This window comes from Peromyscus californicus, unplaced genomic scaffold (genome assembly GCF_007827085.1).
Source record: "Peromyscus californicus insignis strain IS unplaced genomic scaffold, ASM782708v3 Scaffold_6__1_contigs__length_162567912, whole genome shotgun sequence".
Classification (NCBI taxonomy): Eukaryota; Metazoa; Chordata; class Mammalia; order Rodentia; family Cricetidae; genus Peromyscus; species Peromyscus californicus.
In genome coordinates this window covers 108057778-108077884 of record NW_026294584.1, presented here as the reverse complement: position 1 = coordinate 108077884, position 20107 = coordinate 108057778, and the positions used below count along the sequence as shown (strand labels likewise).

At 41.4% G+C, this 20107-nt stretch overlaps 1 pseudogene; it reads right to left on the bottom strand.

Moving 5' to 3' along the window:
* Positions 1 to 1312: 1312 nt before the first annotated feature.
* LOC128099723 (uncharacterized) lies at positions 1313 to 18691 on the bottom strand (annotated as a pseudogene).
* Between the last annotated feature and the right edge of the window lie 1416 nt (positions 18692 to 20107).

The window sequence follows — 20107 nt, the reverse complement described above, 5'->3', positions numbered from 1 at the left end:
TCCCAAAACAGTCCCTGGTATATTTTCATTGGCTCCATTATAACACTGGCTGCAAGAAGATATTTTTTATTATTCTAGTCCTTTTAAAGACTCCTCGGTGAATTTTCATTTGGAACCTTTTTCCTTTGAATTGCAATGATTCTCTAAGCAAAGGTTTAGGAAGGTGGAAAGCAACATGCTTTCCTGAGACATAACAATAAATATTCCATTTCATTGTGATGAGCCAAAAAAATGATTTCAATCTAATGAGCCAAAAAAAAAAAAATCCAAGTGCCATAGTAACATGAAAAGTCGAGGCAATTTGAAATTCTAAAGAGAAGGCAGCAAATACTAAGTTACTTTCCTTTGTAACTCTATTTTCTTTACAGTGTGGAAAATATCCATTACTCCATACATGGGAAATGGATACCTACACAATACTATTTTTTTTTTACATAGTTTGGTTTTTAATGGCATTAGCTGGTAGAATTTCAGCATACTCAATGAAGGAAAAGCTCTGAATAATGCACGGTTCAAAATAGGCTGGGAACTAAAGCAACATGTTGGCATTTGACACTACTGTCTAAGAGCTGGCTTCTGCCTTGGCAAGGCCGTACACTTACCTTGTAGCAGTTCCAACTTGGTGAAATGTGTCACACAATCCTTAGCTACAGCATTTTTCAAAACCTTTAGTAAATTTAGATGGAGCCAAGCCTGAGTTCTTAGACAAGTATCTTTTCCTTATTACATTGTTATTTAGGGGTTAGAAATCCAAGGGTTTGAAAAAAAATGAAATTCATCTGATATTTTTTATTGAGATCTTTTACCCTCATATTTTAGTGATTTTGTTTTGAACATGATCATGTTTCACATAGGGTTGGAGATACATGTTTCAATGTGAATAATGAAAATCCTGGAGGTTTCAGGAAGAGTCACTTAAGAAAAATGTGAGTGTATTAATTGGGGTTCTCTAAAGGAACAGAACTGATAGAATTAACATACATATAACTTATATGTATATTACATATACATATATGCATATATATAGTTAAAGGAGGAATTATTTGACTTGCAGGCTGTGTTTCTTATAGTCCAACAATGGGTCTCTCAATGGAATGCCCAAGAATCCAGGAGTTGTTCAGTCCATGAGACTAGATATCTCAACAGTCCCAATCTGGTGCTGAAGTTCCAGAAGATTCCTAGAGAGTTTCTTGTCTTCTAGGCCAGCAGAACTTAAGGTGCCAGGAACAGGGAGCAAAAATCGTCCCCAAAGGCGATAGTGAATGAAACCATTTCCACTTCCACCCTCAATTCCTGGATCTGTGAATCCTGCCTAAGGGAGAAACCATATTGGATGCTGATTCAAAGCCTGTATCACCTTCTGAAGAAGCCTACCCCAGCCCTCCAGGCTACTGCCACCTAATTGGTGCTGTAACTGTGTCTTTCAAAAGAAAACAATGTTCTATTAAACCAGCTACTTCAAGATGGTGGGGAACATGGAAAGACCAGTGGATTGCATGAGTGTGGGCCCACTATCACTCTTCTATGGCTATGAATGAGTTCCTTTGTCAAAAGCAGTACTGCAGAGAATACCATGATAGAGAATAAAAGCATTCTATAAAACCACAAATGGTCGTTTTAGTAGACACATTACATGCAAGAAAAGCAAATCCATGTAAGGACAAAGTGTTACCCTTTCCATGAAGGAAGTGGTCCAATGTAGTCAACCCCCAACCAGGTCATTGACTGGTCATCCCAGGGAATGGTGCTGTATCTAGGCTCATTGTTGGTCTCTGCTGGTAGATATGGCACTCAGTTGCAGATGTAGCCAGGACCTATGGGATATCTTTCTGTGTGCTGTGAATATATGAGGCTCCCATTGGATAATAAATAAAGCTGTTTTGGCCTATGGCAAAGAAAGCTTACATCCAGGCAGGAAATCCAAGCAGAGATACAGAGAGAAGAAGGGCGGAGTCGGGGAGATGCAAGCCTGCCACCAAAGGAGCAACAAGCTGTCAGCAGACCGGTAATGCCATGGCCACATGGTAATACACAGATTAATAGAAATGGGTTGAGTTAAGTTATAAGAGCTAGCTATCAAGAAGCTTGAGCCATAGGCCATACAGTTTGTAATTAATATAAGCCTCTGAGTAATTTTATAAGCAGCTGTGGGACCACAGATGGAGAGATTTGTCTGGGCCTCGGGGCTGGGCAGGACCGGAGAAACTTCTGGCTACAACCAGGTCAGCCTTGATGAGTGGAAGTCCATGTTGTTGAATCCTTGCATAACCTCCAATTTTGCCACCATGGCCACTTTGTTCATGGACCCATTGGGCAATGACAGAGATGACTGGGAAAAGAGGTTGACTGTCCACAGAACTGGTTATCCTAGCCACTCAACTACTGAACTCTTCTGTTGAAGTCACCTTTCAATGAGCATTTACATGAGACACAAGTGTCTTCTCATCCTTCACCCATTTGGATAAATCCACCCACATTCTTTTTCTCCAAATGTCTTTCTCACCAATTTTCTTTTTTTTCTTTTTCTTTCTTTTTCTTCTTTTTTTTTTATTTTTTGAGACAGGGTTTCTTTGTGTAGCTTTGCACCTTTCTTGGAACTCACTCTGTAGTCCAGGCTGACCTCTAACTCACAGAGATCTGCCTGCCTCTGCCTCCCGAGTGCTGGGATTAAAGGTGTGCACCACCACCGCCTGGCTCTCACCAATTTTCAATTCACTCTTTCCAAGTCCCTGGCTATCCAGCTAATCCATTGGTGTCAGCCCATAAATCAGTGACCAATTAACTTTTCTGGCCATTTCTCATTCCAAACAAATGTATACCTGAAGTTCTGCCCACTGTGAAGATTTCCCTTTGCTGGTGTATTTTAGGGTTGTCCCAGAAAGAAATTGTCATGCTGCAGCTGTTCACTTCTGGGTGGTGCCTGCATAGCATGAAGGACCATTAGTAAACCCTAGCCTTCTCTTCCTCAGTCAGATGATCATAGGGTACACCTCTTGGGGCTACAGGTGCATGCATGGTTAGGAGAAGGCAACTGTAATGGTAGCATAAACAATAGAAATTTGGACAACTTCTCCATGTAACTTGCTTGTGCCTTCAGGACCTTCTGGTTCCAATCACATATATACCACTTCCATTTGATGTTGGATTGCTGCTGTGCATGTTCTACTTTATGCCTTGGTGGGTCAGATAACAGCTCATGAAGGGCAACTCAGGTTGCTTGATAACTTGGTGGTCTATTGCCTAGTGTTCAGTTTCCACTAAGGCCCAATAGCAGGCCAAACACTGTCTCTTGAAGGAAAAATAGTTGTCTGAGGATGATGATAGAGCCTTGCTCCAAAATTCCCAATGTCTTCACTTTGATGCAGGTAGCATCAGCTGTGTTAAGCACTCTCTGGGTGTGTACCATATCCCAATTAATCACAGCTCTCTGAATAGGAAAGCTACTGTGAAGCAAAAAGAAGGATTTGCTGCTGTGCTACAAGGTTTATTTAAATGGTACCATAGGAAAAGAATATCCAAACCTCTAAATACTGTTTTTCAAAAAGATACAGCCATAAACATATATCCATATGCACATAGCTTATTTCACTTGGCACCCCCTAGTGTGAAGAATGGAGAAAGCAATTCCCAACCAAAACTACCATTGCATTTCACTTAGTCATCATTTGTCCTTGACTTAGTCATCATTTGTCCTTGAATTTGATTGATTATTCTGTACAGTACATTATGGTGTATCCTAGTCCAGAGTAGAGAATGAAACAGACCTGCTTCCACCTTCAAGGCATTTACTCTACAATATGAGACTCATAGCAAATGATTAAAAATTCTCAGTACCCATCTGTGATGAGGCCCTTGCTAGCAACAACCAACGTCCTGAGGTGGAAAGAACTGGGAGGCTCTAGAGCGGGATCACTCTGCTGAACTGAAGAGTGCTCTGAGCACAGAAGAGCAGGTGCACAGGTGCAAATGTGCACCTGTCTTTAGAATCCATGGGAAGCATCCCATCATGGCTGGAGCCTCATGAGAGATGAATGAGCCTCGGTATGTGAGGCAGCCATGCCTTCATGAAGATGAACACAGTTTTAAGACATCTGCCCTGTGTGCGAAGGGAAGCAGGCAAGGAATTAAGGCTGGGGCATAAGTGTGGGCTGCTGTACTGTGAAGACTGTCCTGGCTGCTCTGGGCAGGAAGGTTTTCCGGTGTTTCCAGTTTTCTCACTGTTACTGGAGAAAGACAATTGAGAGTCTACGTAGGACTGTGAGGAGAAGGTCGTTCTTTGGACTGGATTGGAGGTTTGGTTTTCTAGCTCTACGAGATTTCTTCCAGGGCAACACCAGTGATGTCTAAAGGAATGTATGGATTAGGAGACCCCACTGACAGCCAAAGGAGAAAGAACAGAGAGCTACTAACAGTGCTACCGTGCTAAGGAAAGCCCCCACAACAATGACAGGAACCCATCTGGCCAAATGTCACTAGTACAGCTGGAAAACCCCAGGCTACAGTCTGGAGGTCCTGACAAATACAAGCGATTGCAGTCCTTTTGTTTGAACTGTGGAAGAAGAGGTCTTAGAGCTTGCAGAGTGACAAGGGAACAGGAGGCGTTCGGCATGACTCTTAGGGTTACTACTACTATGATGAGACACCATGATCCAAAGCAAGTTGAGAAGGAAAGGGTTTATTAGACTTGCACTTCCACACCACAGTCTAGCACTGCAGGAAGTCAGGGCAGGAACTCAAACAGCTCCAGAACCTGATGCAGAGGCCGTCTAGGGGTGCTGCTTATTGGTTTGCTCTTCATGGCTTGCTCAGCCGGCCGACTTTCTTATAGAAAGACCACTGGCCCAGAGGTGACATGACCCACCATGGGCTGGGCCCTCCTCCATCTATCACCAATTAAGAAAATGCCCTACAGCTGGGTCTTAGGGAGTCATTTTCTCAACTGAGGTTCCCTCCTCTCGGATGACTACAGCTTGCATCAAGTTGACATAAAAACCAGCCAGCACGACGACTCTGTAGCTCTCTGGCTTGAACAATGATGGGGTACCCTTTCCTGTGACAAAGAAGACTGAGAGGAGCTAGATTAATAACACACAACTAACTCAACTCAACTTAGAAATTTTGAGCTGACAAATTGGAGCTGTCTGTGACACAGCCAATGGTGGGGAGGGCAAGACTTACAGAGTCTAGAGTTCATGCATAGTTGTTAACAGTGATTACATTTATTGAGCAACTACAGGGCAGTAGGTATCATCGTCGGGGATTTTTCCCCCATCATTTTATCAATTCTATCAAGTGAAGATCAATATTCGTTCTTTGAACCCTTTTGATGTATGGTTAAGTTTCCACATTAGAACCAAAAAGTCTCATTCTAATACTAAAAAATTTCCTTTCAAATAAGAAAACCCTATTGGGAGCTAACAGTAAACACATGTTTCCTAATAACATATAGTATCAGTGAGATGGGGCATCCTAACCACTCAGCCAAATTGGATTATTATTGTTCAAATGGCTTTCATTGTTTTTAACTTTGGAAACATCCTGAAATTATTTGCCTTCTTTCAAATCCATAGTCCGGATAATAACCACACTTTGCCCCAAAGAGAACACCACTTAAGAAATGTATGCATGCTTTCTAGAAACAATGGAACAATCTTAGACAGCCTTCTACCATTTAATATTTGTGTAAAGCCATCTGGCCCTCTACTTTCCCAGCCAAATGACAGAGTGTCTTTAAAATTAGCAGATGGTCACTAACTCAAGTCAAAGAGCCTGGAGAAAGCCAACAGCCAGGTTCTGAGTTATGTGATACAGACATCAGTCCTCAGTGCCCTTGATGGATGTCTGGGAACAGTTTTGCTTATTTGGTCTGAGGGAAAAAAAGAGAATCTTAAATAGCATGACTATGAAAGCTTATATTGTCACTGCCCAGGTCCTCTTGTGGTTATGAGATTCAGCTAGACCCTAGGAAAATGGGACTCCAGTTAGGAATTCGTCAACACAGCCAGTTCTTGGTGGGGTCCATTTGTGACTTGGCCTGAGCCCAGAGTGTCAGGTCAATTCACAGTAAGAGAGAAAATAAAGGACTTTGTTCAGTGGGGAGAGAGCTGCTCAGCTCAGTCTGGGGATGCAAATCACACGTGGTCCTCACACATCTCGGCATGGTCTATCACAGATTTTTCTTCAGTTTCTTATCCCTGCACTCTACCAAGACCCTGGCAGGACTGTGCCAGGTGAGAAACATTGCTGACAGGCCAGGCCCTTCCTGAACATGACAGAAGGTGCTCAGCCAGCCACAGAAGCCGTCAATACAGTCTCCAATTGCACCCAGCAGTGCCTGTTTTGTGTGTCAGGTCCAAGGCCTACTGGTGTCTTCAGAGAAAAAAAGAATTTCTAAATTCTGCAGTTGGCTAGACTGTATTGAAAAATCCCTTCCTTAGAGTCAACAGCTTTTCCTGTCCCTCATTACACAATTTCCTTAGCTGTTCTAAAAGTGGCTTTGGGATTTTTTTTCCCTCCAGGGAAGGAGGAGAGTCAGCGAGTAGAATAGTGAGCAAAGCTGTAGTGGTGTTCTGGACTCCCAGGAGCAGCCCGGACTGACAAGCTGCAGGTGCCGGGCAGTGTGGAGCACCGCCATACTGTGTCTGCCACATGTCTGCTACCTTGCATGGGCAGCCTGCTCAGGGAAAGGACTGTTATATCTCACTAGTCCCAAACAGTATTTCAACCAAAGGCTGTAAAACGCTGGCAGAATGCTTTTTAATAAGCAGTTCAAGGCAAAGACTTCTCTAATCTGCTCTATGTATATATGTATGTACCTACCTACATACCTACCTACCTATCTACCTGCCTATATTACCTACCTATCTGGAGGAGAGTATCTCTTCTTCGGGAGGAAATGGGGAAAGTTTTATGACATCTGTAATTCCACAGAATGTACAATTGATAATGTCCTAATAAACAAATATATAAACATTCCACTGTATTTGCTCAGCTTCTATTCCATGGCCCACATTTTAAAATGCTGTAACTCCTGTTTTGAAACTCCTGTTTCTCTCATAGTTTCAATTCAATATCAGTAGCAATTTCTGGGATGCATGTACCCTATTGGGTGATTAGAAATAAATATGATCCATGTATAAGGAAGGAATTAACCCTATATCACTTAGAATTTTTTTCTTTAATTTTACAAAATATAGACTAGATATTATAACTGTAATTCTTGCTTGATAACTGTTTCATTATATGTGATTTTAACAGGTTAAAGTTAAAACCTTCCTTTTGTTTAGAAAGAAAAGGGGAAGTGATGGGGGAATGTCCTTCTGTATGTTGTGAAAATATGTTGCTCTGACTGGTTGATAAATAAAGCCATTTAGCCTATGGCCAGGCAGTTTAGAGGCAGGAGGAAAATCCAAACAGCTAGAGAGGAAGGAGAAAGACAGAGCAGAGGAGATGCCACCAGCCGCCACCATGAGAAGCAAGATGTAAAAGTACCTGTAAGCCACAAGCCACGTGGCAAAGTATAGATTTATAGAAATGGGTGGTTAATTTAAGATATAAGAACTAGATAGCAAGAAGCCTGCCATGGCCATAGTTTAAAAATAATATTAGCCTATGTGTGTTTACTTGGGGGATGCGAGTGGGAGAGATTTGTCCTGCCTGCTGGAAGGCCGGGATGTAGGAAGTCTTCCAACTACAAACAACTGCCAATAGCTTCATGGCTAGGAGTGGGATTGTATGTCCAACTCCCTCCTTCATTCTGGAGTTTGTCTGGCTTGTGCTTGCACAGATTTTGTGTATGCCATCACAATCACTAGGTTCACATGTACAATTGCCTTGGTATGTCCAGAAGACACTGTTTCCTTTTAGTTATCCATCACTCTCTTACACTTTCTCCTCTCCTTCTTTCCCATCTCTGAGCCATGGTGAGGGGGAGGAGGGGTTGAGCAGGCTGCTGTCTATGCACTGTGGACAGTTGTAGGTTCCTGTATTCATCACCATCTACTAGAAATAGAAGCTTCTCAGATGAGGGTTGAGAAATGTACTGATGTTGATGTAACAAGTCAGTTAGAAGTCAGTTTAAAGCTATTTCTACTTAACTTTAGCAGCACAATAGTATTGTGTCTCCCCTCAAGACTGTGACTTGTCTATCCACAGGTTCTTGGCTCAATAATGGAACTAGTTATAGGTTTTCAGTTTGTGGAGTGAAACTTAAATCCAATCAGAAAGTGGTTGTTTACTCCCATGACGTTCATGCCACTATTGTATCAGTGGACATGTCTGACTGGGCTGCTCATTATTGTAGCTGGCAGAGCTCACAGCTGGATATGATGAATAGTAACCTTTCTCCTCCAGTAGCTTCTAGCACTATGGAAGCTAGGCAGTAGGGATGAAGCTTCCAGGTCTGTACCAGATTGATTTCTTCATGTTCTATGATTCAAGTGTAGCTGGAGAATTTTTCTCCAGCTCCAGCCAAGTCCCGCCAGTCCTGGAGTCCACTTATAAAATAAACACACAGACTCTTACATTATTTAAACTGCTTGGCCATTAGCTCAGGCCTATCATTGTCTAGCTTTTACTCTTATATTTAGCCCATTTCTATTAATCTATGTTTTGCCACGTGGCTAGTAGTTTATCAGTACTTTACATCTTCCTTGTCCTAGCGGCAGCTCCAGGCAATCTCCCTCTTTCCTTTTTCCTTCCTCAATTCTCTTTTCTGTTAGTCCCGCCTATACTTCCTGTATGGCTATTGGCCATCAGTGTTTATTTATACAGAGCGATATCCACAGCACTCAAGTGTGGTGTCTCTTCAGCAATATGGTTTTACCATCAGGTTCCAGAGAGTAACCAAGAGCAATGGCAATAGTATGCAATGTCTAGGGGCAGTGACCCATTCCTGGTACTAGGCTTTTTATTTGTTATTATCTGGTGTGTAATAACGGCATTGTTGACCTGTTTTAGGCTAATTCCATTTAAATTCTCTCTCTCTCTCTCTCTCTCTCTCTCTCTCTCTCTTTCTGTCTCTTGTGTGTACATTCACACACACACACACACATACACACATGCATGTGTAAGCTTCTACAGTAGTAGCTTTCCATATGCATTTTCAAAGGTCTTTATTTTTCTTTATCCCTCCCCATACTCCTTCCACAACCTTCTACTCTTCTCTCCCACCCCAGTTAAACACATCCTGTTCTAGCTCCATTGTCCCCTTTAACCCTTTACCAGTGTATTCTGTCTCCCCTCCCTGGACGTCCCTTGACAGAGCCCCTTACTAATTTCCTGACCTCTCTGAATATTTTAAATGACACATATGTAACTGAAGATTCAAAGTTATCATCCACAGATGAAAGAAAACATGACTTTTTTTGATCTAAGTTACCTCACTTGGGATGATTGTTTCCAGCTCCATACATTTACCGACAAGTTTCATTTTTCCTAATAGCTAAATAATATTCCGCTGTGTAAATATACCATATTTTTTTCAGTTGATGGACATCTGGGCTGTTGTGACTAGAGCAATGAGCAAGAATCTCTAGAGTAGAATATGGAGTGCTTTGGGTGTATATATACCCAAGAGTCAGATAGCTGGATTGTATGGTAGATCTATTTGCAGTTTTTTGAGGAATTTCCACACTGGGTGCATAGTGGTTGCACCAGTTTGCATTCTCACTAGCGGTGAATAAGTGTTCCCCTTCCCCCACATTTATGACAGTATTTGTAGTCATTTGTTTTTTGGACCTTAGCCATTATGATTAGAGGAAATTAAATATCAAAGAAATTTTAATTTGTACTTCCTTGCTGGCTAAGGTGTTGAACATTTTTAACTGTTTCTCAGTCATTTGTATTTCCTCTTTTGAGAACTCTGTTTAGCTCTGTACCACATTATTTTGATCCTCCTTTGATGTTGTTGGTCAGGGAAATCCAAAAGATTCCCACAACAATATAGACTATTGCTGTTGCTCTTGATTTCCTCTCAAAAGTTGAAGGTAAATCCCTATTACTGAAGAAATAACTCACTTTAGATAAACAACTTGGAGGAATCAAGTTGGATCTGACTCAAAAGCCTCTTCCCTGAAAACAAGCTTCATAATTCTAGAAGGTGCTAATGTAAGCTGCCAAGGGAGAAGAGAAATCAATAGTCCTACTCAGCTGTGACACCCATGAACCACAACAGTGATCAGTATGGCAAGATATCCCCAAAGTGCAATAGTGGCATTTTTATCTTGGTGATAACCAACAGCTATCTAATTAGACTTAGGGCTCACTGAATAGAAAGGAAATCATGCCTGAACCTAAACAGCTGTGGTTGGCGAGGTCATAGGTCTCAGAGGAAAACCTACTACCATCACTTTGCTACACCAGTCTATTTCCTATTGGCATTCTAAATACTTGTCTTTATTCCCACAGGTAAGCATAGTTCTTACCCCTCATTGAAGAAATTTCTTTCCAGAGCAAACAGAAACCACTGCAGAAAACTACAAGTGCAGACAACAACTGATTTGGGGTACCCAGCCCCAACTGATACATCATAACAACTCTTTTTTTGTTTGTTTGTTTGTTAGTTTTTCAAGACAGGGTTTTTCTTTGTAATTCTGGCTGTAATGTAACTTGCTCTGTAGCCCAAGCTAGCCTGGAGCTCAGGTATTCACTAGGCTCTGCCTCCAGAGAACTGGGATTAAAGGTGGGCACCACCACGCCTGGCTGTATGACAGCTCTTATACCCAAGGCTCAGGAAATGTAGTGGAAGGATGACTGAAAGACTGTAAGAGCCAGAGGACCAGGAAGTCTGTTGCAAGACTGACTCTTCTAGATATGACAGGGGAACTATGCCCATGAAATCTCAACAATATGGCTGCTTAAACAAGACCAGAACAATGACAGCACCAGAGACTTGACATGCCAACGTGGATGGGGAAATCGCATGGGACCTCACCCCTAGATGAAAAGCTACAGGCAATTAAAAGTTACTGAGAGGAAGAATTAGTCTTTTCTTGAGAGGAGTACTCTAAATGATTATCCAATCCCAAATGGTCAGTCCCATAAAAAAAAAATACATATATGCAACACTAAATGAACTCAGCAGGTTGCATTTTATGTATGCATATATATGCATATGTATTTACATATATACTCATATATATTTACATATATACTTATATATGAATAAACGCCCATGAATTTTAAAGGAAGTAAAAGGGGATATGGAAGAGATTGGGAAGAGCAAATGATAATTAAATAAGCAGAGGGAGGACATAGTTTTTTTTCCTCCCAGGACTGGAGGCTGGAAGTCTGGATCAAGGTGTCCAATGCTTTGGTTTCTCCTGGGCTTAATCTCTTGGGCTTATAGGTGGCTCCCTCGTGACTCATACGGTCTGTCCTTACCATGCACATGTTTCTTCCCATGAGCCCTTTCGATCATGGAGGAGGGCCTACTCCCATGTCCTCATTTTACCTTAATCACTTCCTAGAAGGCTGTGTCTCCAAGTACTGTCACATTCCGAGATCCCAGGGGTCCTAATTCAACATAAGAATATGGAGCAGATGTAATAAGCCCTTCACTCATAGGCATGGTTCTCAATGGGGAGACCCTTCTACCTTCCCTCTCTTGAGGGGATGATTAGCAGACGGTTTTCCTTTTAGAAGAAAAAGGAAGAAAAGGAAAACAGATGTGGCATCTCTCTAACACTCCCCAGCCTACACCACCAAGGGAAAAACAGTCAAAGTTATTTTCCCCATTTGGAGTATCGGATCACTACTGCTTTGGGCAGGTTTTCAAATCTTGGGCAACATTTCAGAAGAGCAAGACCCACAACTTTTGCACTACATTCCTTTAAGAAATAGCCCTAGTTAGAGAAACCCTGTCACAAAAAAAGAAAGAAAGAGAGAGAGAGAGAGAGAGAGAGAGAGAGAGAGAGAGAGAGAGAGAGAGAGAGAGAGAAGGGAAGGAAAGAAAAGAAATAGCCCTAGCTTAAACTTCAAGGTCAAGACAGAAGGAAAGGGGGAGGGAGGGACGAAAAGATCGTGCTCCTGGGAACTAGCTCCAACATACCCTTGAGGCTGTTCTTGTCAACCAGCCTCCTGACACCTGTGCCTCGGAAAGACTGTCCAGGGATGGCCACGGGTCTGCCCCACTGGGGCCCCCAGACCAAAAATAAACCCTCCTTTCTTCTTTGTCCCTGACTGTAGTGTTTCCTACTAAATCTAAACAACTCAAGGTATTTTCAAGAAGAAAAAAAAACCCACATAACTAAAGCGCCTAAATCTGTAACGATTTTGTTTAAAATGAACCACCCAAACTTCCACATCAGAAAGAAGTCGAGTCCTAGGCAGACTCCTCTGGGAAGGCTCTTCTTTGAAGACATGGCCACTAGCTCCTTTGTTCTGTGGTTTTTGCAGGAGACAGGGGGAGAGGTTTTGTATCCCTTCCCATATCTTTTTGTGAAATCTAATCCTGTTTTCCTAAAGGTTGCCTCCTGTTCAGTTTGCTGCACAGGTGGGGGTGGAAAGCTGCTGTTTAACCCAGCATGGAGCTCTCTTGAGCTTATTACACGGGGCTGCTGAAGAAAGTCAGTCTCCCTGCAAGGGCCCCGGCTCCCAGGCGAAATATCCGCTTTCTCTATGACATGTTATGGTAAATACAATACCAGAAGATTATTGTATTTGAGATGAAGTGACTGATTCTGAATTTCCTCTCTCTGCTGAAATGAAAATAAAAGATTACTCAAAATCCTAATGGGAACATAGATGGTTTTTACCTTTCTTTTGGCTGGTGATAGAGTGACGTAAAATAGACTACTCTTGTGTCTTTTTATGTGTTGTTCCTGGGGGCAGGCCACCTGCTCATTCAGGAGCCTGCCTGTCGTGGACCATTCCTTGGGACAGAGTAAAGGACAAATGCTTTATCACTTTCATCTTCTTAAGAGCAGTTCATTAGCATTAGGGAAGAAAAGCCCTCTGATCCGAGCAGACTTGGTTATTTCGGCCATCCCCTCCTCTATGGCCGGAGGCTATACCAAAACCCCACGGTGTCCACCGTGCAAGAGAACATCACTGTCCTGTTAGAGTGGATGAATTCAGGGAAATCTCTAGAAAATCAACTCACCAACATGACAGTGTAAGTCACAAGATCAACTTTCACTATTTAAAGTGTACGAATTTCTTGTGTTCTCCTCTAAACCGGGATTCTATGAGGTTGGGTTGAATGAATAAAGAATTGAAGGCCAGGCTGAAAAACAACACCCAAGTACGTACGGTGTGTGACTGCCGAGGCCTTGAAGATGAGTGAAATGCTTTAGCTCTGCGACCATGAAGGGTTTTTCTGAACGATGCCTGCGTCCCTTGCATCGTGTCAAGTATTTTATTCTTCATTTTTTGTCTCTGAAAGAAAAATAACTATTTTCTGAGAAAGTGTTGTGACTTCCTGACTCTTGGGTGACCAGACACCTGGTTTACTTGGAATTAACAAGGTTGCTGGGGTGGAGGCTTGGGGGAGGGGGTTAGCCTTGGAAAGCTCTAGGGAAACCAGATCGGCTTGTTCATACTTCGACCCTGATCTAACTATCTCACACTGGTTTTTATTCCATCCAGTCCTCGGGAGAGCCCTCTCAGATAAACTGACATTCTCCCCACAACTGCCAGCTCTGTAGACCAGGCTGGCCTTGAACTCACAGAGATCCGCCTGGCTCTGCCTCCCCAGTGCTGGGATTAAAGGCCACTGCTGCCTGGCTTAAACTAACACTTTTATTATCCTGTCTATCAACAAGACTCATGTATGTTAAGTGACAAAATCTCAGAACTATCTTTTCCAAAGCCTGAAGATTGGTCTCACACAAGTAAAATGGGAACGACATGAAGGAGTTCTCCTAGTAACTAGGATGATGGCAATGAATCCCCATGTAGCATTTTATTATCCACAATTATCATTATCTCATCATTTTCCTAGGGTTAAACCATTAATCAGTATCATAAGACTATCAGTACCCTAGGACAGGGTCTAGCCATATCCACCTGTGGATTTAATGAGAGCAAATCTACTTTATATTTAAGCAGCATAAAGAAAACCAGAGGATCACCGTAGAGTGGGACTTTTACAGCTACATTGTTCAGAGGTCAGAAAACATTGAGTCAGGAGTGGAAGGAAAGACAAAACTGTGGAGAAGGAAGGCAAGCCCAGCTGGTGTCTACATCTTCAATAACATGAGTGCTGCGCTTGGTTTGTATCATGTATAAAACCTTACCACAGATTTGGCAAGGTGGAGATTTGAAAACAAGATGCTTACCTAGGTTTGGTGAAAGAAGAAGTATATTTGGGTGTTGTCACCAGTTCTTGGCACGCAGCACCTGAACCCTTGGAAATTTCCTGAGTGATAGGGTGAACCATATCCTGCAACCTAGGAGAGCCCCTGTGGGGTCCCTTGTTTCTGCTCTTAACGTCTGAGTGGTGATTTGGATTGAACTGCCTTAACTAATCAAAATAGCCTCACGTAACCTGCCATAGATGGTGAATTATTATTAAAGTGACCGAACAGTGTGACAGCAATGTGAATGAACACAAAATAAGGACAATATACAAGTAGATAAAACGGAACATACAGTAACAGTTTTCTATATAATATTGGTAAGCAAAATGACAAGCCTATCAAAGACTATTGTCAATATAATCCAAAGAAAACATAAAAAACATAAAGGAAATATTTACAGATCAGTCTGATAAAGGTCTAGTATGCAGACTATGTAAAGAGTTTCTACAACTCAACAACAAAAGACAATTGTGTTATAAAATAGAAACTTGAACAGATATTTCTCCCAAAGTGTACAAAGGCCAGCAAGCACAAGAAGACACTCTTGGCATTACTGGTTAATTGGAAAATGCTTACCAAAGTTACAACTTTCTCTCTCTCTCTCTCTCTCTCTCTCTCTCTCTCTCTCTCTCTCTCTCTCATACACACACACATACTCACACACACACACACACACACACACACACACACACACACACACACACACCACATACATTCACATATGCACTTATACACACACTCATATTCATATACATATTCATACATATATACTCATACACACAATAGCACACACACTCATACAATATACACTCACACACATTAACATACACACCCACCCATACACATACACACTGATTAAAATAGACAATAGCAAGTGTTGGAGGGGATGTAGAGGAACTGACACTTTGGTATATTTCTCATTAGAATGAAAAATGTTTAATACATTGGTAATTCATCAAAACTTAAATGCAGAATTACCATATTATCCAGAAATTCAATTCTTAGACATGGATTAAAAAAACTGAAACCAGGTTCAGTCAGTAAAGTGTGAGCTACGGAAGTGTGAAGATCTGAGTTTGGTCCCTAGGACCATGTCATAAAGCAGGGTGTGGTAGCATGAACTTGTAACCCAGAACCACCAAGAGGTGAAGGGTCCTTGAAGTTCATGGCCAGTCAACCTCGAAGAACTACTAAGCCTCAAGCCCCAGCAAAATACTGTCTTGAAAACTATGGTGGTCAGAGCCTGAGGACAACACCAAGGTTAGCTTGTAGCTTCTGCAGCCTTCACACACGTGTGCGATTGTACCCACACACAAAGTCAGGGACTCAAAAGATATGTACATGTGACTCTTCACAGTAACACCCAAAATGTGGAAATAAACTTGTGTGATTTTCTCAGATAAAAGACTGAATAGTGTTATATTCAAACAACAGGACATTACTTGATTATAAGAATTATATTGAGCCGGGCGGTGGTGGCGCACGCCTTTAATCCCAGCACTCGGGAGGCAGAGCCAGGCGGATCTCTGTGAGTTCGAGGCCAGCCTGGGCTACCAAGTGAGTTCCAGGAAAGGTGCAAAGCTACACAAAGAAACCCTGTCTCGAAAAACCAAAAAAAAAAAAAAAAAAAAAAAAAAAAAAAAAAAAAAAAAAAAGAATTATATTGATACATGCTACAATTTAGATGAACCTTGAAAATATGATGAATCAAAGGAGCTGGACACAAATGGTCACATAAGAGTCCATTTCTGCTAAATGTCTAAAATAAGTGCTGTAGAGACAGAATAAAGACTGGTAGTTACCAGGACCTGAGGAAGGAGGGGGATGGGAAGAAACAATTGCTTAATGGGCACAAGGTCATTTCTGGGGTGATGAAAATATTTTGGAACTAGATGTGATAATTGTACAAAGTGAACGTATTGAAGATAACTGAAATACTCACTTTTAAATGGTTAGTATGGTATATGACTTTCATCTCAACAACAGCTAAATAAAGATGGAAATACAATACCATTGGGAAAATTTCATTAGAACAAATTTTATGCTAATGTATTTTAAAATGTTTGCTTACAAGACAAATCTTACTGCGTTGCCCAGGTTAGCTGCAAACTCCTGAGCTCAAATGACTCGCGGCTTCAGCCCTCCAAATGGCTGGGACTGCTCACCACGCCTCCTTCCAGATGTAATTTTAAAGTGATGTATTAAATGTGTGTGTCCTTTTTTGATTGGGTAAAGATTTACTTGTTTTTCTTTTCAAAGTTAGAAAGTCCGTTTGAGAGAAATGCATGATGTATGAAGTGACTGATAAACAAGGAGATGGTACCATGAAAATACATATAAAACAGGATCACCTTGGGTCTGAAGCATCCTGCAGCTGGCCACTGCCCTGCTCAGCAATCTCAGATCTGTCACATCCTCAAGCTGAGCACAACGCAGCATTGTGTTGTGTATATTTGAGTTTCTTGGACTCCATTTACATACTGTTAGGAAGGTTTACTTGTGGCACATTTAAATTTTTTCTCATTAACTATTATCTTAAAGATTTTCTAATATCTGACGTGTTTGATTCAACTTCTTAGGAAAACTGACATGAAAATGGAAAGTTTAAAATAGCATTGGATCACTTTGAATAAACTTGTTAAATTTTGGATCTATGCATGCACACAGGTGTGGTGACATGTGTACACACATTTGCATCAAATACTATCGTGCTATACATGCAAAGCATGAGCAATTCTCTGTGACTCGGGGCCTCTGTTCCTTATACCCAGTTTCCTCCTGATGTCTGCAGTATCCCTCGTATTGCTGCTTCTTCACTAAAGGAGCATGCTTGAATAAACCCTCGGGACTTGTGATATTTCCTTCACTCTGACATTACATTTTCAAGCTTTCCTTTCTCTGTTTTCTCTTTCACATCTCTTCTTCTTTATGGTAATATAACATTAATAAAAATAGTGTTTAAATCCTTAAAAATAGGAATCCAGTAATTTAACTTAGAAACACATGCTTATCTGTGGAATAAGTAATCTAGAAGTTTCTGACAGTCAGACAAACTTCCTTCTTCTTAGGTTTACACCTCTTTGGCCATCCAGGGGCCATTGTCCTACACACATTCTTGGTAGAATGGCGGTCCATAACCAGAGGGTTACTTTGCCTTTTTAAACTTCTTTTTAATTAGACAATATACAATACGGTTTAAATATCCAAAGAATTATAGAGCACACAGAGAAACAGTACTATTCTATTCACATATGGCATGCTACTCTGGGAGTAACCAATACCCACAGCCTTTTGCATTTCCTTGTAGAAAAAAAAATGACACATTCATAAATACTAGTAATCCAAACATTATCCAAGATATTATGTATCTTGTGTCTTCTACCTATTTGTGTACTTTGAACATACATAATTTACTCTTTCTTTACAAACACTTATTCTACATTGTGGGATGTCAATACACTAAACCAATCCATTTTGGATGAATGTTCAAGTCATCTTTAATCTATGACACCAAGAACCATCCTGAAAACAGAGCAGTCAGTCCAAGAACTAGTATGTGTGTCTAACTCACAACTGGCTTACTGTTTTTAAGGATTTGAACACTATTTCAAATGAAGGCACTAAAGGAGGGTGCAGAGCTGGAAAGTCTAGTGGTTGTGAGAAGGTAAGAAATGCCCCAAAGTTCCCCAGGCTGTGCACTTGGGAGTTCCTGGTTTCCTCCTTCTTGCAAGCTTCCCTCATCCAAGGGTCGGAAATTTTCAGAAGATTAAGGGCGGAAATCCCAAAGGCAGAGTCATCTCCACCCCACAGCTACTGTCTTACCAGGAGCCAAATCACCTTACGCCAGCCAGAGCAGTATCTGGATACAGGAACGGTCCAGGTTGAAGCCCTGGAGGGATACTTAGCACTTCCTGTTCACAGATTCAGAATGAAAATTCATTTGCGATAGAAGGAGATTTTCCAAAGATGGCATGCACATCTTGACAGTTGGAAATTTCAAAATCTCAGTGATATGCATTTACTTAACTGTGACTTCTTATTTTTATGGAAGAAATTGATGTCATTTACTTAAAGGGATGCTTGTGAAGACCCTTTAAGATGGCAGGGACATTGACCACAGTGGTATAACTTAATGAATTTTTTTCACAAAGTAGGTGCATGTAGGAAACTTCCATGCAGATCAAGCAATGGAATGTGACCAGAAGCCCAGAACTCAGGCAAATCCCTCCACACACGAACTCTAAATGTCCCCATATCTCTATCAGTTCCCGCTGTCCTGCAACGTTGCGTAAATGGAAGCGCATGATGTCCTTTTCTCTGCTGTTTCTCAAGACGATGTAGAATTTATCTGTGATTTTACTTTTATCTTCCTTTTGTGTGGCTTCACTCATTCCACAAATATTTACGGTTACTCTATGCTAGGCACGATGCGAGTACTGGAACACAATGGCAACCATCCTGATAAGGCCCCTGCCCTTCTAGAACACACACGTAGAAACATTGTCTTCTAATTCTGAAAAGGAACATCTGAGCATTTAAAAGTCATTGCTTTCCAGGGAGTCTAAGGAGGTTTGTCAACACAGGCCACTTCAGGGAGTCTGTTTGTTTACAAAATCAAGGGTATTGTTGGGCTAAAGTGGGCTTCAGTGATTTCCTACATTTGAACCCTTAGACTCTCCCAGAATCATTACCTACTGTATAAGACCAGAAATCTGCAGAATTAAAGTCTTGGCTACATTTTAGAGTTGCATTCATCTTAACACTGAATAGCTCTACCAGGTCAGGCCCTAAGAGGAGGCAGTCATATCCATGAATGCTGCTTTAAACAAACTTTGCAGAAAAGTAATGGCCAAGCAAGGTGTATCATCCATCCATCCATCCATCCATCCATTCATTCATTCATTCATTCATTCATTCATTCAGCTTCTGACCTTTTCTTGACTGAGAAAATAGACTGGGAAAGATACTTCATGTGGTTAGTGAGAATTCTGAACTAATCCAGGAAGGTGGGTAGACCATAGATATCACCATTTGGGTATCTCACACAGTCAGAAATCCTAGTATATGTACATTTTAGGAATTACTGCTATTTTCAATGGAGTTTTCAAAACTTAAATTATCATAGCACTGAAATAATAGAATTCGTGTGTTTATACAAATGCTTAAAAACTTCAGGACATTGCAAATCAGTTTGAAGTGCCATAACCAAGCATCATCTACAGACTTGCTTCTTCCCCCTTCCTCCAGATGAGGACTTGGAGTATTTTCTTCTAGACCTTTTGATGCGTCTTTGTACATCAATATCTAGTGAACTATTCTTCAGATAAATGACCATACTGCAACTCACTTTTTTCCTTCAGTAATATATGGCCAGTCAACAACTACCTGGTTCCCTCTTTTGATCTGAAGTATAGTATCCTACCATTTGAGCACTGTCCTTCGGCTGAGGGTTAAGAACATGTAGCCTCCTGATGGTCACCTTATAAGCAGTATGGCTACATACAGCCCTGACATGAATCCTTTTGCACATGAACACATATCTCTATACAAGTGAAGAAAGGGACTGGGGAGATGGCCCAGTGGGTAACAGTATTGGCCACCCAAGCATAAGAACTTGTATCCAAATTCCAGAGTGCACATGAAGATACAGTAGAGGGTGGATGCAGGAAGAACTCTGGGGCGTGCTGGTTGCCAGCCTAGCTCCAGGGTCAAGTAGACATTGTCTGAAAGGAATAAAATGGAGAGTGACAAGAACAGGACACTCAACATCTGTCTCTGGAACACAGGCACACATAGGTAGTGCACAT